A 21,709-nucleotide genomic window follows, 5' to 3' on the forward strand; every position below is an offset into this window, starting at 1 on the left:
GGCCAGTGAGGAGAGTGAGGGCTCCGAGGGCCAGAGCTAAGATTGGAGGCTGAGGGTTTTGTTCGGTTGGTTTTTACCTTCAACACCGAACCCTCTCTTTCCATGCTGCTGCTTCTGAGGTCGGTGGCATATAACCTAAGGCCATGTAATAATCGTGACACCTGTTCATCCTATTTAGAAGGACGCATCTACGCATCTCATCTGCCTATTCTAAAAAGAGCAGACCTGGGGCCCCTGGGTGGCTCAGTCGGTTAAGCATCCCACTTCGGCTCAGGTCATGATATCACGGTCCGTGAGTTCGAGCCCGGCATTGGGCTCTGTGCTGACAGCTCGGAGCCTGGAGCCTGCTTCCGATTCTGTGTCTCCTTCTCTTTCTGACGCTCCCCCGTTCATGCTCTGTCTCTCTCTGTCTCAAAAATAAATAAACGTTAAAAAAAAAAAAAAAAAAGCAAACCAGTCCCAAGACAAGGGTCTCTGTGAGTCGAGTTTCGACTATGAAACATACACTCCAAACCCCAAGGGGTTTTGTGAAAAGGCAGATGCTGACTCAGGGGGGTCTGGAATATGGCCTGAAGTTCTGCATTTCCAACCAATTCCCACGTGACGCCAAAGCCGTGGATCCCAGAGCCCTCACCTTCCGCGGCAGGGAGGCTATTAGCAGAGGAAGAAACAGAAGCGCCTGGAAGGAGGCTGAGGATAAGGAGCCCAAGGAACAAGCCCTTAGGAAAAGTAAAACTTGGTTCCCCAAGGGCAATGCCTTCCATGAATTTTGAAGCCATTGGAAGACTATTGTGATGCTCTTTTTTTTTTCTCAGCAGGTTTGGGGGTTCCGATCCGTACACAGATCCGCTGAGCCCACAGCTGTTTTGTTTGGACAGGCTGGGGGTGAAGTCTGAGCTTGTGCACAAACGGCTTATCATCAACACGGGTCCTTTCTCTGACAGCTGTTTTCCTTCCCAGCCACAGGGCTCCGGCCAAAGGCCTTGCTGAAGAAGGGCCTGGTAGAATCAGCGAGCGGCGGTGGATGCCTGGCTCCAGGACCTGTGGGAGTGTGTCGTCTGTTTCCCTCTCACAAACACACGCGCACTTACACGCCACATTAACGATCGGGTGCCTGATTTCACTCCTGCGCTTGAATACATACAGAATCAGTAGTTTGATCCATCTACCGGTCTGGCCCACAGAAAGCCGGTGTGCAAGCAGGGACGAAGTTATTTCCTATAAGAAAACAAGGCATTTCTGTAAATTACAACGAGTAATTTTCAAGTCCCCCTACAAAATCTGCTGGGTGCGTCATGTGTCCGCGCCTGAGCCCCCCACGTTATCCCACCGGCATGAGGCTGGACGTGGGAAATCAGTGTTAGGTATGTGAGTGCCACAGCTCCGGAGAACCGATAAAAATCCGGGTCGCCTTCAAGCTGCGTGAGTTGAGAGGAAGCGGCGCCTTCGGTGACTTCCTTTGGGGAAGGTTTGTTTTGTGCTGGTGAAGTGCTCCCCCTGGTGGACCAGGAGTTGATAGGTTTATGATCGCGTTCTGTAGGGAGCAAATGTGCTCTGGAGAAAACCCCCCCGCAGTTTCAGATACTCGGAGATGTCCTCCAGGAAGGAAAAAAAAAAAAAAAAAAAGCTAACTGTTCAGAGCACCAAACCCAAGCTCAAGACCCTGCTGGGCTCTGGCTTGATTTTGAGCACAGCCTTCCTGCAAGGTACAAAAGGCTTCGCCCTCCCACGACTGCTGGCCTGGTCACATGGGCTCCTATTCTTACGGGGAGCCCTGGCCCCTGAGGCTCCGTACAGATTTGAGTCCTGTGTTTGATTGTGTTCGCCTTTAAAAATAATTCTGGACATTTACACAGGGAAGAGGACCCAGAGTGGGGGGGAATATTTTGTTGTCAAATCATCCCTTTCTCTTACTTCCCGTCTGCTTAACCTTCCGTCTCCGACGTAGTCGTGTTGATTGTGGTTAATTTATGTCTAGATCTCTGCTCTCCATACCCGCCCTCAACATAAAGGTAAGTTTGATCATTTGTCGAGGATCACGTTTCCACCAATATTACCGATTTCAGTGGCAGCCTAGAGACTTTATGCTGTGGTTTTCCTTAAGGAGACTTTCCGTGCGCCTTGGCGTGCATGGACAAGGACAAATTTTGCAGGTCAGGCAGAGATGAGAATCTTTGGCAACTCTTGCACTCTTTCGAACATTCTGCAGCGGATAGCATTGCAGCCTTAGTCCAAACAGTTTATGAAGCGAAATAAGGAGGTATTTTAAATATTTATTTAACAAGACATATTTTAAATAACCTACATATGTAAATAGAGCGTTCTTAGGCTGTACATTATTGCCAGGTCGATTCTCATGTTCTGATATATAATTAATTACCGGTTTATTCCTCTGTAAACCGAAGCAGGGAATAAATCAGTGATGCCAGGTCACTGATGTCAGCAAAAATTGTAATACCCTCTTGTCAGTGGGTCTGTGAAAGGGGAAGCGAGACTGCGAAATCTACAGCGGCAGGTGCCACGCTGTGTCCAAAGGGCGAGTTTTTACCCCAGTTTTAGTTGCTTCGTCCTGATGTCTAGACTTTTTTCCGGGTGCCCCCTAGGTGGGCCTGGGACGCACATTTTCTAGTTTAACACAAACTCGGAAAGTATACGCAGTGTGATCTATGCATTTTATAGGGTAGGGTCACCTAACGTAGAGGCACACGGTGAGCGTTTGGAGCAACACCACTACAGGCAGAAGCAACAACAACACAAATACCAATCATTTTGATTTCTCGTTAGTTGAAAATTTGAATCTTTTTAATGTTTCACCAAAGTCTTATTTTTAATATATATCTACATATAATATACATGTGTGTATTACATATGTATACACATATGTATGTATACACATATGTGTATGTATACACACATGTATATTATATGTATATATGTGTATACACATATGTATATTATATGTATATATATGTATATATATGTATATTTCCACTTAAATATCTCTCTTCTAAACTTTTCCACTGACAACCTCTAAAGGACAAAAGGGTTGACCGTCAAACTTTTCATGAGTATAAAGAGGTCTCTTTAGGGAATAGAAGTAAACAAAATATGGCATCTTTTCTTTTTAGATGTACTTTCTGACGATGAAGAGTGAATACTCCTCTCAAGGGCCTCAGCAAATTTTTGATCTGGGTCAGTGACGAGACAAGCATGTTTCGTTTAAACATACTCCTCGTGTGTTCCCAACAACCCAACCCAGGGTCCTGATTTCCAGTGCTGTGAATTAGCTTGCCAGCTTCATTCTCGCCAGTGGATTAGCAATATTCATTATCTTGGCCCGTGGCCAAAACATCTGGAAACTTTAGTAGGAGCATCATTTAAAATAATTCGTTCGTGCCATTGTGACAAACCAGCCCATTGGTTACCTGACCTTTTCACCATCACCCAGTTGTCTTGCCATGTGTTTAAACGTTTTGGATTATGGGGCGCCTGGGTGGCGCAGTCGGTTAAGCGTCCGACTTCAGCCAGGTCACGATCTCGCGGTCCGTGAGTTCGAGCCCCGCGTCGGGCTCTGGGCTGATGGCTCAGAGCCTGGAGCCTGTTTCCCATTCTGTGTCTCCCTCTCTCTCTGCCCCTCCCCCGTTCATGCTCTGTCTCTCTCTGTCCCAAAAATAAATAAACGTTGAAAAAAAAAAAAATTAAAAAAAAAATAAACGTTTTGGATTAAATTTGCATGAGATCTTCTTGCCATTCTGCATTGGGAGGAAACGTGAAATTTTGGTAAAATAAATATCGGCAGCAATAAAAGGGATTGAATTTTGTGGTTGGGATGACCATCACATGCATTCTTAGATGTGGAGTCCATTACTTCGCTATGGTATTATTTTGGTGCTTAGAATAAGTGTCCTTTCTGTAGGTGACAGGTCCAGGGAGGTGTAAATTCGTCTTAGCAGCTTCTGAATGAGGGGTCCTTATGCAGTTATACAAAGAGGAAAATTAAAGGTTAAAATTCGCTCATCCACCCTCTTCCAGATTCTCTCTAGAGCTTCAGGAGGTGTCTGGAGCAATAATTACTTTGGTGTAAACACAGAAGGGCTCAGGGGATTGTTTTTTTAGAGTTTTAATACATTTTTAGATTTGCCATAACCAGTATATTAGTTTCTAGAAGAAAAGAAAATGTTGATTCAGTGTAAGCCTCCATATCAGTGTGGGAAAAGAACTTTCTCCCAAAGATAGATAGTAGCAATACAATAATCAGATTGTCTTCTCCTGAAATATTATCAAGATCAGTAATTCTATTTTTACCCTGTGTTATTTTGAAAGGTCCTGTGAAAGGTGGGCCACACCTACTTTTTAAACATTTTGTTTTAATTGTTAAAATTTTTTTATTTTATTTATTTTACTCCTCGTGCTATGTGCAGAGAAAACCCTGGGGATTATGTATAACACCGGCATAAGAAGACTCAGAAAGGTGAAGAGAAGAAGGCAGACCGACCAGGAATCTCAAGACCCAAGGAATGACACAATGGTCAGTTTTCTGAGTTTTTGCTTTTTTGTCATATAGATTAGGCCTGGAGTTAAAGAAGCCAACAGCTCAAAGTAAATGAATGAATGAATGAATGAATAATAGAATAGATTAGAATACAATAAAATAGAATATCAACAGCTCAAAAATAGTAATAAACACTGACAAGAGGACACCCAACAAAAGCCTGTTTTCTCTAGCCAAAGGACCAGGAAAAGGACAACCTCACAAGGCGTAAAACATTTGGACAAAAACCACTCTACCCTAGCAAACATCACAAACACCAACTGGCTGATGTCAGAGAAGGCTGAGTAGGGAGCTGGGACTTTCATCCCTGCTACAACAAAGAGCTCTTACCCCTGTGGTGTCGGTGAAGGTCATATACAGAGCAGTAACAGGCATTCCTGCCCCTCCAGTACAGGGAAATATCACTGGAGGTCTACTGGGGAGCTGGAATAGCCCACCCAACAGTAATGAGGAACACTCTCCCTCCCAGATGTCAACAGAAGCCAGTGGAGAAGCTGAATATCTACCCCCATCTGGCAGTAATGAGGAAACACATCACCCTTCTACCAGAGTGGTGTCAGAGGAAGCCAGTTAAAAGAAGCGTTTTAAATAAGATCCAGAGTCTCATAACATGCTACCCAAATGTTCAGGATTCAATCCAAAATCACTCATCACACCAAGAACAAGGAAGAACCCAAATTGAATGAATAAAAGACAATAGATGCATGCTAACATCAAAATAACATAGACGTTAGAATGATCTGACCAAGATTTTAAAGTAGCTATTATAAAAATGTTCCCCTGAGCAATTACAAACATTCTTGAAACTAATGACAAAAATATTAAGCTTCAACAAAGAAATAGGAGCGCAGAGCAAACATGAAAAGATATATAAATGAACCAAATGGAGAAACTTTTGAGCTGAAAAAGACACAAAAACACAAGAACTCAACGTTAGGGGCTCAACAAATAAATGGCGGAGACAGTGGGAAGAATCAGTGAACTGGAAGGTAGGACGATATACTGCCTAAAATGAACAACAGAGAGGGAGCAGACTGAAAGGGAAAATGAACAGAACTTCAAGGACCTGGGGGGACAATTATGAAAGCTCTAACATTTGCATTACCAGACTTCTAGAAAGAAAGAAGAGGGCAGGCCTAAAAATGTCCTTTGAGACATAAAGGCTGAAATCTTCCTAAAGACATAAACTTTCAGATTTGAGAAGCTGAGTGAATTCCAGGCAAGATAAACTTGATGAAATTCTTACCAAGACACATCGTAGTCAAACTTCTGAGAACTAAAGACAAAACAAAAATAAAAACAAGCCCTCGAAAGACAGTGGGGGGAAAAAAGACCAAGACAGTCTCAAGCGAAAGAAAACTAAGAAAATGTGTTGCCAGTAGACCTACCCTAAAAGAATGGCTAAAGAAATTGTCTAACCAGAAAGGAAATGACAGAAGGACTTCTGGATCATCAGAAAGGAAGAAAAAAACTCAGTAAGCAAAACTATGAGTAAAGATAATTGGTTTTTCTTTTCTTCTTGATTTTTCTAAATGCCGCTTGAGAGTTGAAGGAAAAATTAATGACTGTCTCATAACGGTTCTAAATGTAAACAGAAGAATTATCTAACAACTGTTTTATAAAAGGGTGACTGTGGAGTCGATCTTTTACACTTCACTCACATGGCTAAAAAGAGTATTAAAGTAGATTGTGATAATTTATGAATATAGAGTGTAATACGTAGAGCAACCCCTGAAGAAGTTATGCAACGGGATACATTCAAAACGCATAATAAATAAAAATAGAATTATAAAAATGCCAAGGACTTATAGAAAGCAGAACAAATAACACAAACGAAAAAGAAAACGAAACAAAGATAAGTTGATGTCAGACTTTAGTTCTAACAGATCAATGGTTATATTAAATGTAAAAGGTCCAAATATACCAATTAAAACAGATTGACAGAATGGGTTAAAAAAAAACACATAACCCAACTATATGCTGTCTACAAGAAACTCACTTCAAATATAAAGCTATAGATAGGTTGAAATAAAAGGGAGGAAGAAGATATATCATGTAAACATTAGGTGATGTACTGATACAAGGGTCAATACACAAGTAAGACTTAGAAATCCTAAATGAGTGTTCACCAAACAACAGAGTTACCAAATATATGCAACATCAACTGATAAAACTTGGAAGACAGATAGATAAATTCACAATTATAATTGGAGAGTTGCATCCCTTTCTTGACAATTGATGGAACACATAGACAGGAAGTCACTGAGGGTATAGAAAAACACCATCAACCAACAGGATCCAATTGACATGTATACAACATGTAACAATAGCATAATGCATGTTCTTTCCAAGGGCTCACAGAGCACGTACTCAGATAGACCAGGGGTGCCCTGGTGGCTCAGTCGGTTAAATGTCCAATTCTTGATTTGGCTCAGGTCATGATGTCACAGTTGTGAGACTGAGCCTTACATCCAGCTCTGCACTGAGCATGGAACCTGCTTGAGATTCTCTCTCTCCTCTTCCTCTGCCCCTCTCCTGCTCAAGCATGCACTCTTTCTCAAAATAAATAAACATTAAAAAAATACATTTTCTGGCCATAAAACAAACCTCAACTAGTGGTGGGACAGAGTAAAACAGTGATGAGAAAAATATTGTTCGGCAACAACCTATTAAGAGAATTAAAAGACAAGCTACACACTGGACGAAAATTTTGTAAAGCACGTATATCCAACAAATGATTTGCATCTAGAGTATGTAAAGAACCATCACAACTCAACAGTTAAAAATTAGCACAAGAAAAGATGTTTTCCATCGTTAGCCATTAGAGAGATCCAAATTAAAACCACAGATATAATCACATTCTACACGTCTGAAGGGCTAAAATAAACAATAGTGAAAATAACAAATGCTGACAAGCATACAGAGAAACTGGATCATTCATAAATTGCTTATGGGAAAGTAAAATGGTACAACAACGCTAGGAAACAGACTGGCATTTTTTAAAACATCTAAACATTCAACTACCTTATGATCCAGCAATCGCACTCCTGGGCATGTATATCAGATAAATAAAAATGTGTGTTCACACAAAAACTTGTACATGAATGTTTACGATACCTTTATTTGCAAGAGCCAGGAGCTGGATACAATTCAGATACCCTTCAGTGGGCAAATGGTTAAAGAGACTGGTGCATGCACAATAATAAAAAGGAACTCATTGTTAATACCTATGATAACAACCTGTAGGAATCTCCAGCGAATTATAATTACAGTGAGTGACAGAAATCAATTTCAATGTTTGTAATTTTACATAAAATATACGTTCAATTTTGTTTTTGATATAAAAATATATTCAATTTCAGTAATGTTCTATAAATGGAATTAAACAAATGTTTCACAGTGTTTAATTCCATTTATGAAACATTACTGAAATGACAAACTTACAGAAATGGAGAACAGAGCACGTGTTAAGGAAGACGTAAGCGTGAAGAGAAGTGGATATGGTTACAAAAGGGCAATATGAAAGATCCTTATGATGATTGAAATGTTCTGTATCCTGACTATATCAATGTCAATATCCTGTTTTATTATAGTTTACTATTAATTTTCAAGATGGTACCATTGGGGGAAATTGGGGAAAGTAGCACTCTGTATCATTTCTCACAATTGCATGTAAATCTAAAACTACCTGAAAACTTTTTAATTAGGGGCACCTGGGTGGCTCAGGCTGTTAAGCATCTGTCTTCAGCGCAGGGCATGATCTCCTGATCCGTGAGTTCGAGCCCCGCATCAGCCTCTGTGCTGACAGCTCAGAGCCTGGATCCTGCCTCAGATTCTGTGTCTCCCTCTCTCTCTGCCCCTCCCCTGCTCGCACTCTGTCTCTGTCTCTCTCTCAAAAAGAAATAAACATTTAAACAGTTTTAATTTTAAAAAATGTCCTGCAAGATGTGTAATCAACAGTTCAGTTACCCTGGGCTTAAAGTAATAAACAAACAAACAAACAAACAAAATAAATGATTAAATAAATAAATAAAAATAATATTTGGCTGTAACACTTTAATCTTCCACAGCCCTGGGCAAATACCTTCAGTCACTATGAGCCTCCTTCTCCATCAGGTAAATGGCCATAATAATACCTGTCTATTTATTTTACTAGCTGTAGTCAGGATAAAATGACCACATAATAATGATTCTAAAAGTGTTTCCTAATTTTTTAAGTCTCACAAGAAAAAGAACTAAAGCTTGTTGGTTTGTCGGACACAAACAGTGCCCTGGGCTATAAGCTGAGTTAAATGCATCCCTTAGTTTGTATCTATATGGTAGTATTTTACGTGAAACTTTTAAAAGCCTGGCTCCTATAACTTCATGACAGACTGGGTGGCATTTAGAGCAGCGTCACTAAAGAGAAATTCCTGTCTTTCATCCTGTCTGTCTCACGCGCTCAAGAGTTTCTGAGTCCAGTGTCTGTGCTAACTCTTGGCTCTGATTTCTTCAATATGCTGCAACTCCAGGGACCCTCTGACCCTCCTTTCCTTCAACATGCCAAGCCAAAGCTTCCATCTTGGCCCCTCCCTATCATTTCCCTTGCTTGGTACACCAGCTTTCTGTTGCTCCTCCCCCCCCCACCTCCCTGTTTTGCATTTTCCCCTCAGCACTGGCTCCTTTCCATTGAAAAATTAGACTCATCACTCATTCAACAAGGACCTAACACCCGCTAATGGCAAGGCCCTGTGCTGAACCGTAGGGATACGAAGGTGCGTAAAATATAATCTGGAGAGCCACACACGAGAACAATAATAATGAGAATATGGCTCATGACACAAGAGGCATGAAGGTAGCCTGGGAACACAGAGGGGGTGGCACTTCACCGTGGAGCCTTCTGGGTTACCTGGAGGAAGTGGCAAACTCAGATGCCTGCAGCGGCCAGGCATGGGACAAACTCCCACGGTGGGGACTGAGGGAACTGCTCTGACAAAATTGAGGTAACAAATCTGATTTGTGAGCATAATTTGCTCAGGAAACATGCTTGTAATCCAAAGCACTTGTATGTCAAAGCGAATTTCCCCATAAGAAATACTGGAGACTCAGATGATTCGTTCCACAACCCCAAAATATTCATATAAAAATGATTAGAGCACTGTAATAGAATACACCATAATAAAGAAAACACAAAATATAAAGAAAAATTAATTAACCTGCCCTTGCCTTTGAAAACCTTTGTGGCTGGAGTGAGGGAGACAAGAGAGAGGAGGGTTATCGCGTAGGACGACTTTCACGATCACTACCTGGATCGCTGCTGTCTGTTGGCTCAAAGGAATCTTTTTCTTTTTGTGCAACGTTAACACGGAACCTATCCAATGACACTTGCTTTTGCCTCCTTTTGAAGATTTCACGGACATGTGACATCGCATTCACAATCACCCACAATCCCGCAGCAAGAGAGAGAGAGAAGAACCATTGGTTCAGTTGTGATCACGTGACATTCGACATCACGTACCATTTGTCTTGCGAGACGTCGTTCATTTCTCCAGGTAAAAGTGACTAGAAATGTTTGCTCGTCTTGTGAAACACTCGAAGAACAAGTTACTCATTCAATCCAAGGATTTACTGTGTATAGAAATGGACCTAGCATTCTAGAAACTGGGAACATTATAAATAATGGTGGCTGTATCCTGTGGGGCCCACCTTCAATGAGCAGCTCACACCTGGCTTATTGCCGTGCCTAATACAAGTCTCCTAGTCCAAGCCTTCCTTATTTCTCCTCGGATCCAGTACAATAACCTCCCATTTAGTCTCCCTGTTTCCACTCCGGCCCCCCACCGTCTTTTCTACATTCAGATATCAGGGGGAGACGGAATGCACACATCAGTGCTGTATTCAACGACTCTCCACGTCACTCAGAGTGAAAGCCAAAGCCCTTAGCTTGGTATGAAGCCACATTTCTTAGCTGAACATTAGCATACTCCAGGGAGCTTCTAAAGTGTCAACAGCTGGCCCTGAAGCCCTGAAATTCTGCACAATCTAAGGTGGCGCCTAGGCACAGCCACGCCATTTTCTCCCCCCAGCTCGCTTGGTTTTGTCCGAGCATTAGCTTTGCAGACAGACCTTCGCTGACACCCAGACTGGGCATCGCTGCCATGTTCTCTTGCCTCTTTGCTTTTTCTCATGGTGCGCTTCATAATGCACATGTCTACTTACTGGTTCATGTGCTTGCAGCCCCCTACCCCAGCCCCCCCCAGAAGACCAGCCTATGAGGGCAGATATTTTTACCTCTTTTGCTTATCAGTCTGCTCCCAGGGCCTGTACAAGTGCCTGGGGAACACAGGAGGCATTAAATAAATAAACTTGAATATAGGTAGAATGGCAATGGTGGGTGGAGGAAGGGGTTTAACACATTCGAGGGACGTGGATGGAGAGTGGCAACAGGGAACAGAAAACGATCCAGAAAACTGGAGGAGGCTTCGTAAAAAGTAAGGAGTCAGCATGTTTTTCCTTAAGAAGATGGTGTACCTTGACCACTTTATTCTATTCTATTCTATTCTTCTATTCTATTCTATTCTATTCTATTCTATTCTATTCTATTCTATTCTATTCTTAAATGTTTATTTATTTATTTTGAAGAAGAAAGTGAGCATGAGCAGGGGAGGGGCAGAGAGAGAGAGAGAGAGAATCCCAAGCAGGTTCTACACTGTCATTGCAGAGACCTACATGGGTCTCGATCCCACGATCTGTGAGATCGTGACCTGATCAAGAGTCAGACACTCAACGGACTGAGCCACCCAGGTGCCCCAAACCTTAACCGTTTTAAACGAAAGGATTTCCCAACCACATCTGAATTTTAGGAAACTCACTCTTATTGTATTTGGGGGACGAATTAGTCCCCAATAGGGTTAAAATGGCTGGAAATAGCCGGCAGGAAACTCTTGTAATCATAATGAGAAAGTCTGAACAAAGAAAAGACACATTTGAACATCTCTCTATGGAATGAAGGGGAAACTGAGTCCTACACGGGTTTGTGTTATCTAATTTAGTGACAGACGTAACTGTGAAGGAGTTTTAGCCTTTGTATTTTAGCCTTTGTAATTCACTGTTTCTCTTTTGCAGAAGTTTACCTTTGACTCCCAGGCTCCCTCTCTATTCCGGTTAAACACAAATGAAAACAGGCTTAAAAAATACAAATTTAAGGGGTGCCTGGGGGGCTCAGTCAGTTAAGCATCCAACTTCAGCCCAGGTCATGGTCTCATGGTTCGTGGGTTCGAGCCCCGTGTTGGGCTCTGTGCTGACAGCTCGGAGCCTGGAGCCTGCTTTGGATTCTGTGTCTCCCTCTCTCTCTGCCCCTCCCCTGTTTACACTCTGTCTTTCTGTCTCTCTGTTTCAAAGACAAACAAACATTAGGGGCACCTGAGTGGCTCAGTCCGTTAAGCGTCCGACTTCAGCTCAGGTCATGATCTCACAGTTCGTGGGTTCGAGCCCCGCATCAGGCTCTGTGCTGACAGCTCGGAGCCTGGAGCCTGCTTTGGATTCTGTGTCTCCCTCTCTCCCTGCACCTCCCCTGCTTGTGTTCTGTCTCTTTGTCTCTCTCTCTCTCTCAAAAGTAAAGAAATGTTAAAAACAATTTAAAAAATACAAATTTAAGGCACCTCTGTAGCTTGTTTGGTGCCACTGCTGTATTTCCTATGCAAGGTATGAGTGATCGCAGTGTCTCTCCTTTTATATCCTTGCCTTATAGACTGTCCCACACATTTATTGTCCTCATGTGAAAAAATGCCTCATAACATCTGTGTCTATTCTAAACCTCTTCCATTTTCCATTTATGTGCCATTGTCCTATAATCTGTTCAAAGCTGAAAATAGAATTAAGGTATGATCTTAGCACAACCTCTAGTGATTAATGTTATTACTGGTTTTTTTTTCCCCCAAATGAATAAACTCACAATCAATGAGAAAAGATCCATCTGTAAAAGAACCCCCAAGGAGACCTCAACCCCTTACCCTTCCAACTTCTGTAAATGTGTCCTCCCAATGTTCTGTAGAGTCCCTCCCCTCCTCCCCACCATTCATTCAACCCAATCTTACTTTGGTTAAAGAAGTAAATCTAATTAAAGGAGCCCGGGAAATGGAAACTGTTTTGCGAGTTAAGGATGCTGGATCTGTGTTACTTTCACCAGCGACTGGGCTTACAAGATGGAAAATTCCTTGGGCCGCTAGGCAAAGCACTCTCAATGTTGTTGAAACATCTGGTTTTCTTTGTGTAAAATCCTTTCCACGAGGTGGGCGAAGGTTTTTATTCTAATTGAATTTGTAGTTAATTCCAGATAAAGATGAGTTGCTTTTTGCTGATGCTGTTCAAATCAGGGGTCCCAGCACCTCCCCCGATCCCAAAGCTCCTTTCTACTCAAAAGTGATCAAAAGTAGTGGTAGTTCTTTGGTTTCAGTGAATCTCTATTTGTTTATACGTTTACGGCCAAAGGATAATTTCTGATGCACACCATTCCTGACTTGGTCTTTTGAGGCCTGCGTGATAGAAATTGAAGGGCTGACTTGAATGTCTTAAATGCAGTGGTTCTAACCGATTCAGCAAGGGCTGAATTTGAAGATGGCTTCGGTTTGAAGATGGCTTACCACTCTCCCTGTGAATGTTTATCTGGTGTTAATTGATCCCAAGCAATGCGTTTATGCTCTTAAACCACTTAAAAGAAACGAAGGGGTCAAGCTTTCCAATATGTGCTGCAAAATTTGTTAAACAAATTAATACGAGGCTGAACAAAATAAATATAAGGCATGTAAGTCACCCAGCGCCCTTTGCCGTGCCTCCTAAATGATAGATTTCTGCCTGTACCAGTGGTCTTTGGGAGACAATGTTTCCTTGAGTTTACATTTTGGATGTTGTGAAATAAAGGAAGATTATTTAGATTATAATCTGTTTCTTTTCCAGCCAACCCTGGGTGAAAGAACCCTCCCTGCCCTTCTCTCTCCTTCCTATAGAACTTTATTTGGGACTATAGAATAGAAACTAAAACCAGGACATAAAATCAGAAGTCAGAATAAGGAAAAAAAAAAAAAGAAAAAGGCTTTCCATAGCTTATCAGGTAGCCTGAAATCTATCACTGTTCCCTTTCGGGTCACTTATCAAAGGCAATTTCCGCCCCCCCCCCCCTTTTTTTTTTGAGGCTTTGGACCTAGAAGAAGGCAACCACTTCTCTAGAAGCAGGGGAGAGTTGTCAGTCAAAAGCCATGAGCACAGACTTGAAAGACATTTTGCCAGTTTCAAAGATAACCGATAAACTCTTTGTAAGTTTTCCGATTCTTATTACTCTTAGAGGCAAAGCCTGAATTTTAACTCATCTTCTAAAAGGGATCTGCACTGATTCTTCTAGCCAAGTTAGTTCTCTTCCATCTGGACATTTTAAGATGCAGCATGAACATTTACCTATAGTTTAACGTTTTAAAATCCATTCACACTCTCTCCAAAGCCTTCTGCTGTTTATCTGAGCACTTCAAGGGCAGGAGGAACATGACTAATTCATTCCTACAATTTGGTAGATACTCGATAAGTGATTTCTTAATAACCTCAAATGGTTATAGAAGAGGGAAAAATGTATTTCTCTTTATTAGCCAACGTTGCAAGCCATTACATGCAATAATGAGACATGTTGCCTAGGGTAGGTAAAAGTAAATACAGTAGGAAAAGAAACTGCTATCTCAGGGTAAGAGTAGATTGCTTTAAATTTGTCTCTGATATAAATTACACTGCAACGAACATCCATGGGAAGAAATTTTTCAGTGCATCTGGGGTTATAGCTATAATGTTAATTTCATGGCCGACGGATATAAACTTCACTTATCCACATTCTTCATAGCATTGCCTATTGTAACTAAGTTTGTTAATAATTGATAGATGAAAGTGATACCTCTTTTTTATTTTGTTATATACAAATACTTGTCCGTATTACACATATAAGTATTATTTCTGTCTCTATATGTATATATATACGCATATAAGTATTATCTATCTGTATCTATCTATCTATCTATCTATCTATCTATCTATCTATCTATCATCTATATCTATCTATCTATCTATCTATCTATCTATCTATCTATCTATCTATCCATAGAGTCTGGGAAGGATTATTGGCCCCGATTTTTTACCCCTGATACCTGTACCCCTGATCTGCTATTCACCTTTGCAATACACTTTTCCAAAAGGTAGAATATACTTCTCTTGGCTTTTGCAGTGAGACTTTCTTTTTGGCCAATGTGAAGTGAGAAGATGAAAAAGGACTCGAAATGACATTTTGGGGCCGGTCGTGTGTCCTTGTTTTTAAACCATCCACATGGCCCACTTGTCTGCTGGTCCCTAGAAGAGGAGGGGTCCCAGGCAGAGTAAATCAACTCCAGGAAACTTGTAACATGAAGCTGAACCATGCCACCTGCCTCAGAAAGTCATGACCAAAAAGTAAATGATTAATTGTTATTTACCACTGAAAGTCTGAGATTTGTGATGCCCCACGAGTCAACTGCTACCTATACCTAACATGAGCTTGTTACTGGGCGCATACGACAGGAAGTAAGAGTGTAACGAGACTGCGTATAATGCATTGAGAGAAAAGAATACGATATAAAAATATTATTTATATATAATATCAGTTGATGATTTGATTTGATGAAAACAAAATCAGTAAAGAATAGAAAATGGCGTGGCATGTGAAAGGTACATCTTTGATTGCCAATAAAGTTGAGTGTTTCATATTTTCCTTTCTAAAATGTGCCTCACTGTGACTTTCCACGTTTTCTTTAGGTTATTCGTCCTTCTTTAAGTTGTCATTATTTTTTTTGTGTGGCTGGCATTTACATAGTAAATATTGGCTACGATAAAAGTGCAAATATATCTCCTAATCTGATTAAGATTTTATATTTTGTTACATAGAAATTCTTTAAATAGTAAATTAAGTCTTTTGTTTTATGCTTTACTGCATGTTTAGGAAATTTTTACATTTCAGTTTTTACAATTTAACCTTAATTGCCAGTGGCTAATTTTGGTATGTAATGCAAGGTAGGAAATTAACTCTATCTCCAACGTTGCCGAAAGTTTTCGTTAACAATGTTTAATGAATTCAACATTCCCCAGTTGATGTGAAATGTTGCTGCTACTGCCATGAAACAGGAATTGGGTGTCTTGTATTTTTATTGTTGTGTAATCACAGCCACCAATATTGTGCCTTGATGATATGAAATGGTATCAAGAATTAGATATGAAATGACTTTCCGTAACTTTTTTTAAAGTTTATGTATTCATTTTTGAGAGAGGGAGAGCAAGCAGGGGAGGAGCAGGGAAAGAGGGAGAGAGAGAATCCCAAGCAGGCTCCGTGCTGCCAGCGCGGACCCAGATGTGGGTCTTGAACTCACGAACTGTGAAATCATGACTTGAGCCAAAAGTCAGACACTTAGTGGATTGAGCCACCCAGGCGCCCCGAAGTTATATTCAATACAAAAAGCAGATAACTTATGTGACAAAGTTTGCCCCTGTGTCTTATGCCCCCAATTCTGTAAAATCAGTACACACACACAAACATATGTGAGGAAGGTTAAACAAAAATTGAAAATATTAGTGACCCCTAATTCTGTGTGGATAAAAAGATAAGGAATAATTTTTATTTATTCTTCACTGTTTTCTGTGTTTTCCAAATTTTCTACAGTAGACATATAATACTTCTATACTCAGAAACAAAAACCACTAAGGAATTTTTTTTTAATGTGTTATTTATTTTTGAGACAGAGAGAGACAGAGCATGAACGGGGGAGGCACAGAGAGACAGGGAGACACAGAATCGGAAGCAGGCTCCAGGCTCTGAGCCATCAGCCCAGAGCCCCACGCGAGGCTCGAACTCACGGACCGCGAGATCATGACCTGAGCTGAAGTCGGACGCTTAACCGACTGAGCCACCCAGGCGCCCCAAGAATTTTTTTTTTTTAAAGTTAAAACAAGACTCCAATAACTCACCAAGTTCTATTAACTAGAACGTCACATTGATTTGCTTGTTTGTAGATTAAAGAAAAAATTATTTGTTGATTCTTAAAAAAAAAAAAATCATATGAAACGTCATTCAGCTTGTCCTTAGCCAAATATATATATTTATTTATTTATATTTACATTTACATTTATATTCATATTTATATTCATATTATATAAACATATCATATACAAGATATATTTATATAACATATAATATATAAATATATCATATACAAGATATATAATAATATACTCATATATACATGTTATATATAGAATATATATATTTCTAAATATATAATATATATTTATTTTATATTTATTTAAATTTCCTTCCCTCTTTCTTTGACAAGTCATCTCCCAGCTATCTTCCTGCTATTCTTGGAAGTAAGGTCTATTTTATTTTTTACCTTAGGTGTAAATAATTCTCAGTATTGGCCAAGACATGAGGCAAGGCTAAAAGTAGCTGGCTAGGGCAAATTCCACTCTTTGATTAGACAAATAAATTTATTTTAATATTCCTCTTTCCCTTCTAGAGAGGTTTTGTGTAGACACGGAGAGAGCTTCTCTACTTGAAGAGAAGTCGGGCTCCATGGTTTCTGAGGATCCACCCGGTGCTGTAGTTGGGTAAGTCTTAGACTATCAAGAGAAGGCATGGAGAGGGCCCGCAGCGCGGAGGCTCACTCTCGAGGGGAAGCCCAGGGAAAGATATGTTTACGAAGTGGGTGGAGAATCCTTGGCCCCGCTGCTGCATGCATCCCAGGAAGTAATAAGAACTAGGAATTAACTATGGCCTCTCCTGCCACATGTCAAAGTTAATTCTGTTTCCAATGAGCCTTAATTATGCCAGTGAAGTTTAGGGCTTAACAGACAGAACCTGTTCCCTGAAACTGTAACTTTTATTGTGAGGACTGAGAAAGATTTAAAATCAAGTTCCCTTGGGCGCCTGGGTGGCGCAGTCGGTTAAGCGTCCGACTTCAACCAGGTCACGATCTCATGGTCCGTGAGTTCGAGCCCCGCGTCGGGCTCTGGGCTGATGGCTCAGAGCCTGGAGCCTGTTTCTGATTCTGTGTCTCCCTCTCTCTCTGCCCCTCCCCCATTCATGCTCTGTCTCTCTCTGTCCCAAAAAAATAAATAAACGTTAAAAAAAATAAATAAATAAAATAAAATAAAATCAAGTTCCCTTTAAATGTGAACTTCATCTGAAGCTACCATATTAATTGTTGAGGCAAAAACAAAAAACAAAAACAAAAAATCCTACATCTCTCTCGTAGAGTGGTTGGCTCATTGTCATTCCATCAGTGAAAATGCTTACCCCTAAGAAAACCCAAATCTTCAAGAAGACTTCGGGCTCTGATTTTTTGAACTTGGTGAACTCAATTCCTGTACTAATTTTTTTTAATGTATGATTTTTGGGGAGGATCTAAAACCTAGCAACCTTGTAAACAGTTGTTATTTTTCTTTTTTGTTTGTTGATGGTTTTCTTTGTCCTATGAGGCCTTTGGAGTCCGGTGTAGCCCCAAAAGTGTATTATTTTTGCTTTTGTTTTCCTTGCCTGAAGAAACATATCCAGAACAATGTTGGTAAGACTGATGTTAAAGAGTTATTGCCTATGTCTTGATTACCTTCTTGATTACTATAGCTTTATAGTAAGTCGTTATAGGAGGGAAAGCTTATAGTGTGTCAGGTAATATTAGTGCTCCAACTTTCTTCAATATTGTCTTGGCTATGAGTCTTTGTCACTCTACATAAACTTTAAAATCAGTTTGCCGATATCCATGAGTAACTTGCTGGGATTTGAATTAAAATTACATAGAATCTATAGATCAATTGGGGAAGAATTAGAATCGTGACAATATCTAGTCTTCTTATCCATAAGTATGAAACATGTCAACATTTATTTAGTGGTTTGATTTCATTTATCAACGTTTTATTGTTTCCCTCATATACATCTTATCCATATTCTGTTACATTTGTACCTAAGTATTTCATTTTGGGGGTACTAAATGTCATTAATCCTGCCTTTTTAGTTCCAATTCCAGTGTTCGTTTTTTGTATGTAGGAAACCAGTTGGCTTTTGTGTCATGCAAAATTGCTATAGTTGCTTATTAGTTCCACGAGGGTTTTTTGGTTGCTGTTGATTCTTTTGGATTTTCTACATAGGCAATATTGTCATTTGTGAAGAAGGTAGTTTTATGTCTCCCTTCCCAATATGTATGTTTTCATTTCTTTTTCTTGCCTTATTGCATTAGCAAAGACTTCCAGTATGATGTCAAAAAGGAGTGATGAGTCTTATGTCTAATCTTAGTGGGGGAGCTTTGAGTTTCTCACCATGAAGTATGATGCTAGCTATAGATTTCTTTTGTAGATAATCTTAATCAAGTTGAGAATATTTCCTTCTATCTCTATTTTACTTAGACTTTTTGTCATGAATACGTGTTGCTGTTTGTCAAACGGTCTTTCTATGTCTATTGATGTAATCACGCGATTTTGTTTTTATTCTGTTGACATGAATGGACTAATTTGGTATATCTGACATAAACCTACTTGATTGTGGGGTAAACTCTTTTTATACTTTTTTCTAGTTTTTAAATGTTTGTGTATTTATTTTGAGAGAGAAAGAGAGAGTGAATGGGGGAGGAGCAGAGAGAGAGAGGGAGACTGAGAATCCCAAGCAGGCTCTGCACTGTCAGCACGGAGCCCTACATGAGGCTCGAACTCACGAACTGTGAGATCATGACCTGAGCTGAAATCAAGAGTCGGATGCTCAACTGACTGAGCCACCCAAGTGCCCCTCTTTTTATACTTTTTTGATTTCAGTTTGCTAATGTTTTGTTGAGGATTTTTGCATCTATGTTTACGGGAAATATTGATTTGTAGTTTTCTTGTAATTTTTTTTCCTGTTTTGGGTATTAGGATAATACTGGCCTCTAGATGCGCTAAGAAGTAATGAACTCTTCTGACAAGATTGTAAAGAATTGGTGTAATATCTTCCTAAACTCTTTGGTGTGATTCACCAGTGAACCCATCCGGACCTTGTGTTTTCTGTTTGGGAAGGTTATTAATTATTAATTATTGATTCAATTTTTTGAGGAATATAGGTCTGTTCAGATAATCTGTTTCTTCTCGAGTGAACTTTGGCAGAATACGTCTTTCAAGGAATTGGTTTACTTTTTTCTAGATTATCAAAGCACTGTGTTTTTTGAATTCCCATAATCAGTCAATTCATTAGGTTGATATTTTTACTTAGGAGAACTCTGCTGCATTGCAAAAATATAGAACACGGCCTGGGTAAATATGCTATTCACATGCAGTGATAGTTGTTCAGTTATTGAGATTAGATGATTATCATCTTGAAAAGAGAGAAAGGATAGAAAATGGGAAGTGAAACTGTTTAAAATGATGCGTTGTGGTAAAAATTCAGAGGTAAATATATCGGCCAACAGGGTGAACTGGGAGGGACTCGGGTAATAGAAAGTCACTGGATGCCTAGTGGCAGGCGATTGGAGAGGGCAAAGCACTAAGGGGATTGTTCTAGAAATTACTGAGGTCAGACTTCACTTTTGTGGATTGGATAGCAGAAAAGAAAGTGGACTTTTTGGGGCGCCTGGGTGGCGCAGTCGGTTGAGCGTCCGACTTCAGCCAGGTCACGATCTCGCGGTCCGTGAGTTCGAGCCCTGTGTCAGGCTCTGGGCTGATGGCTCGGAGCCTGGAGCCTGTTTCCGATTCTGTGTCTCCCTCTCTCTCTGCCCCTCCCCCGTTCATGCTCTGTCTCTCTCTGTCCCAAAAATAAATAAACGTTGGAAAAAAAAAAAAAAAAAGAAAGTGGACTTTTTGAGATTAGAATAGGTTTCACTTAGAGAAGTTACAACTTCTCTAAGCATTTGTTTCCTTGTGGGCATTCTAATAACAGGAGAGATACCAAGGCGTTGGTGAGAAATTCACATAAGGAACTGTGTTAAGGGGTGTCCTAGGTTTGATATTGTAAATGCCATTCGGTAATGTTTTGAGGGAATATTCACCTACGAAACGAAACGAGAGGACGAGGAAATTTGCGGAGATTAATAGCGACCAGCTTAAAAAAAACACATACCATTAGTTTACCGTCTGAGTTTTATTTTTTCAATATAGAGGACGGCCAAGCCTCTGTTATATTAAAATCCTCATGACATGTTTTGCATGAGCTAGATTGTAAACTTGCAACTGACTTACCAAATTCTTAGCTGGAGAGACAGTTTGTCCCGCCTGCCTGTGTTTCTTGTTGGACAACTGAAAGCCTCCCTTCTTTCTCTTTGATGTGGTTAATTCTCAAAAGCCATTGGTGATTTAGGAACCTTTCTGAAAAAAAGCACTCGTTGGGTAGAAAAGCAGGAGTCACATTTTAAAATATGCCCTATCTCCTTAGACTTAAGGGACCACAAGAAGAACAAAACGATTTGAAGGAAAAAAAACAAGTAAGAAAGTTCAAGCTTTTCTTTCTTTCTTTTATTTTATGAAGCCACATGGCGACCGATCACTGATGCTTTCTAAATGCGCATCACTCAGGGTAAATAAGTGGAAATAGATAATACAGAGCTGCCTGAAGTCAGCCTAACATTTAGCAGCAAATGCAGGGCGGTTAAAACTCAAGGCAGTCACGTCTGAATCTTTGCAGGCATCTATTCCTTTAAGGGGCTTTGCTTATGTTAGTTCTGATTTTTTTTTTTTTAAACAGTTAGTGTTTTTCTTTTGAAATAATTAAAGGGAAAGGAAGTCTAAAGAGAGACGAAGCGACATCCAATATTCCCTAATAGCCTCTTGTTGCTTTAGGTGATCGGTATACTTAATTAAGGAGGGTCCTGGGTCTATCATCAAGCAGGGCCTGACCTGGGGGGTGGGAAGGGGTGAGCTGTAACCTGACCGAGCCCAGGTGTGTGCCTGCAGGTTACACTCTGGGAAGACATGTGGCCCCAACAAGCCTTTCCCAAGTCTGGCCATGCCTTTTAAGTCTTCCAGGTCTTCTCGAATGTCCACATTCTCTCATGCTTAGGCCAGGTCGGCATGCTTTCCTTTCGGTTGTGATTTTCAAGTTGGAAAAGGAAGTGCATCAGGTTAAGAGGCTTGTTTAAGGCTGGAAAGTCTGTGGCAAAGAACAGAACTCAT

At 40.4% G+C, this 21,709-nt stretch overlaps 1 long non-coding RNA gene across 1 annotated transcript; it reads left to right on the forward strand.

Moving 5' to 3' along the window:
• The first annotated feature begins 1,918 nt into the window (after positions 1 to 1,918).
• On the forward strand, positions 1,919 to 6,208 carry LOC147580403 (uncharacterized). The gene is made up of 2 exons (XR_015251940.1): positions 1,919 to 2,012; positions 4,422 to 6,208. It is a non-coding gene; the product is annotated as an uncharacterized LOC147580403 (long non-coding RNA).
• The last annotated feature ends 15,501 nt before the right edge of the window (positions 6,209 to 21,709 follow it).

The sequence above is a fragment of the Puma concolor genome, chromosome B3 (genome assembly GCF_028749965.1).
Source record: "Puma concolor isolate L17-30 chromosome B3, mPumCon1.1.hap2, whole genome shotgun sequence".
In the NCBI taxonomy this organism is placed as follows: domain Eukaryota; kingdom Metazoa; phylum Chordata; class Mammalia; order Carnivora; family Felidae; genus Puma; species Puma concolor.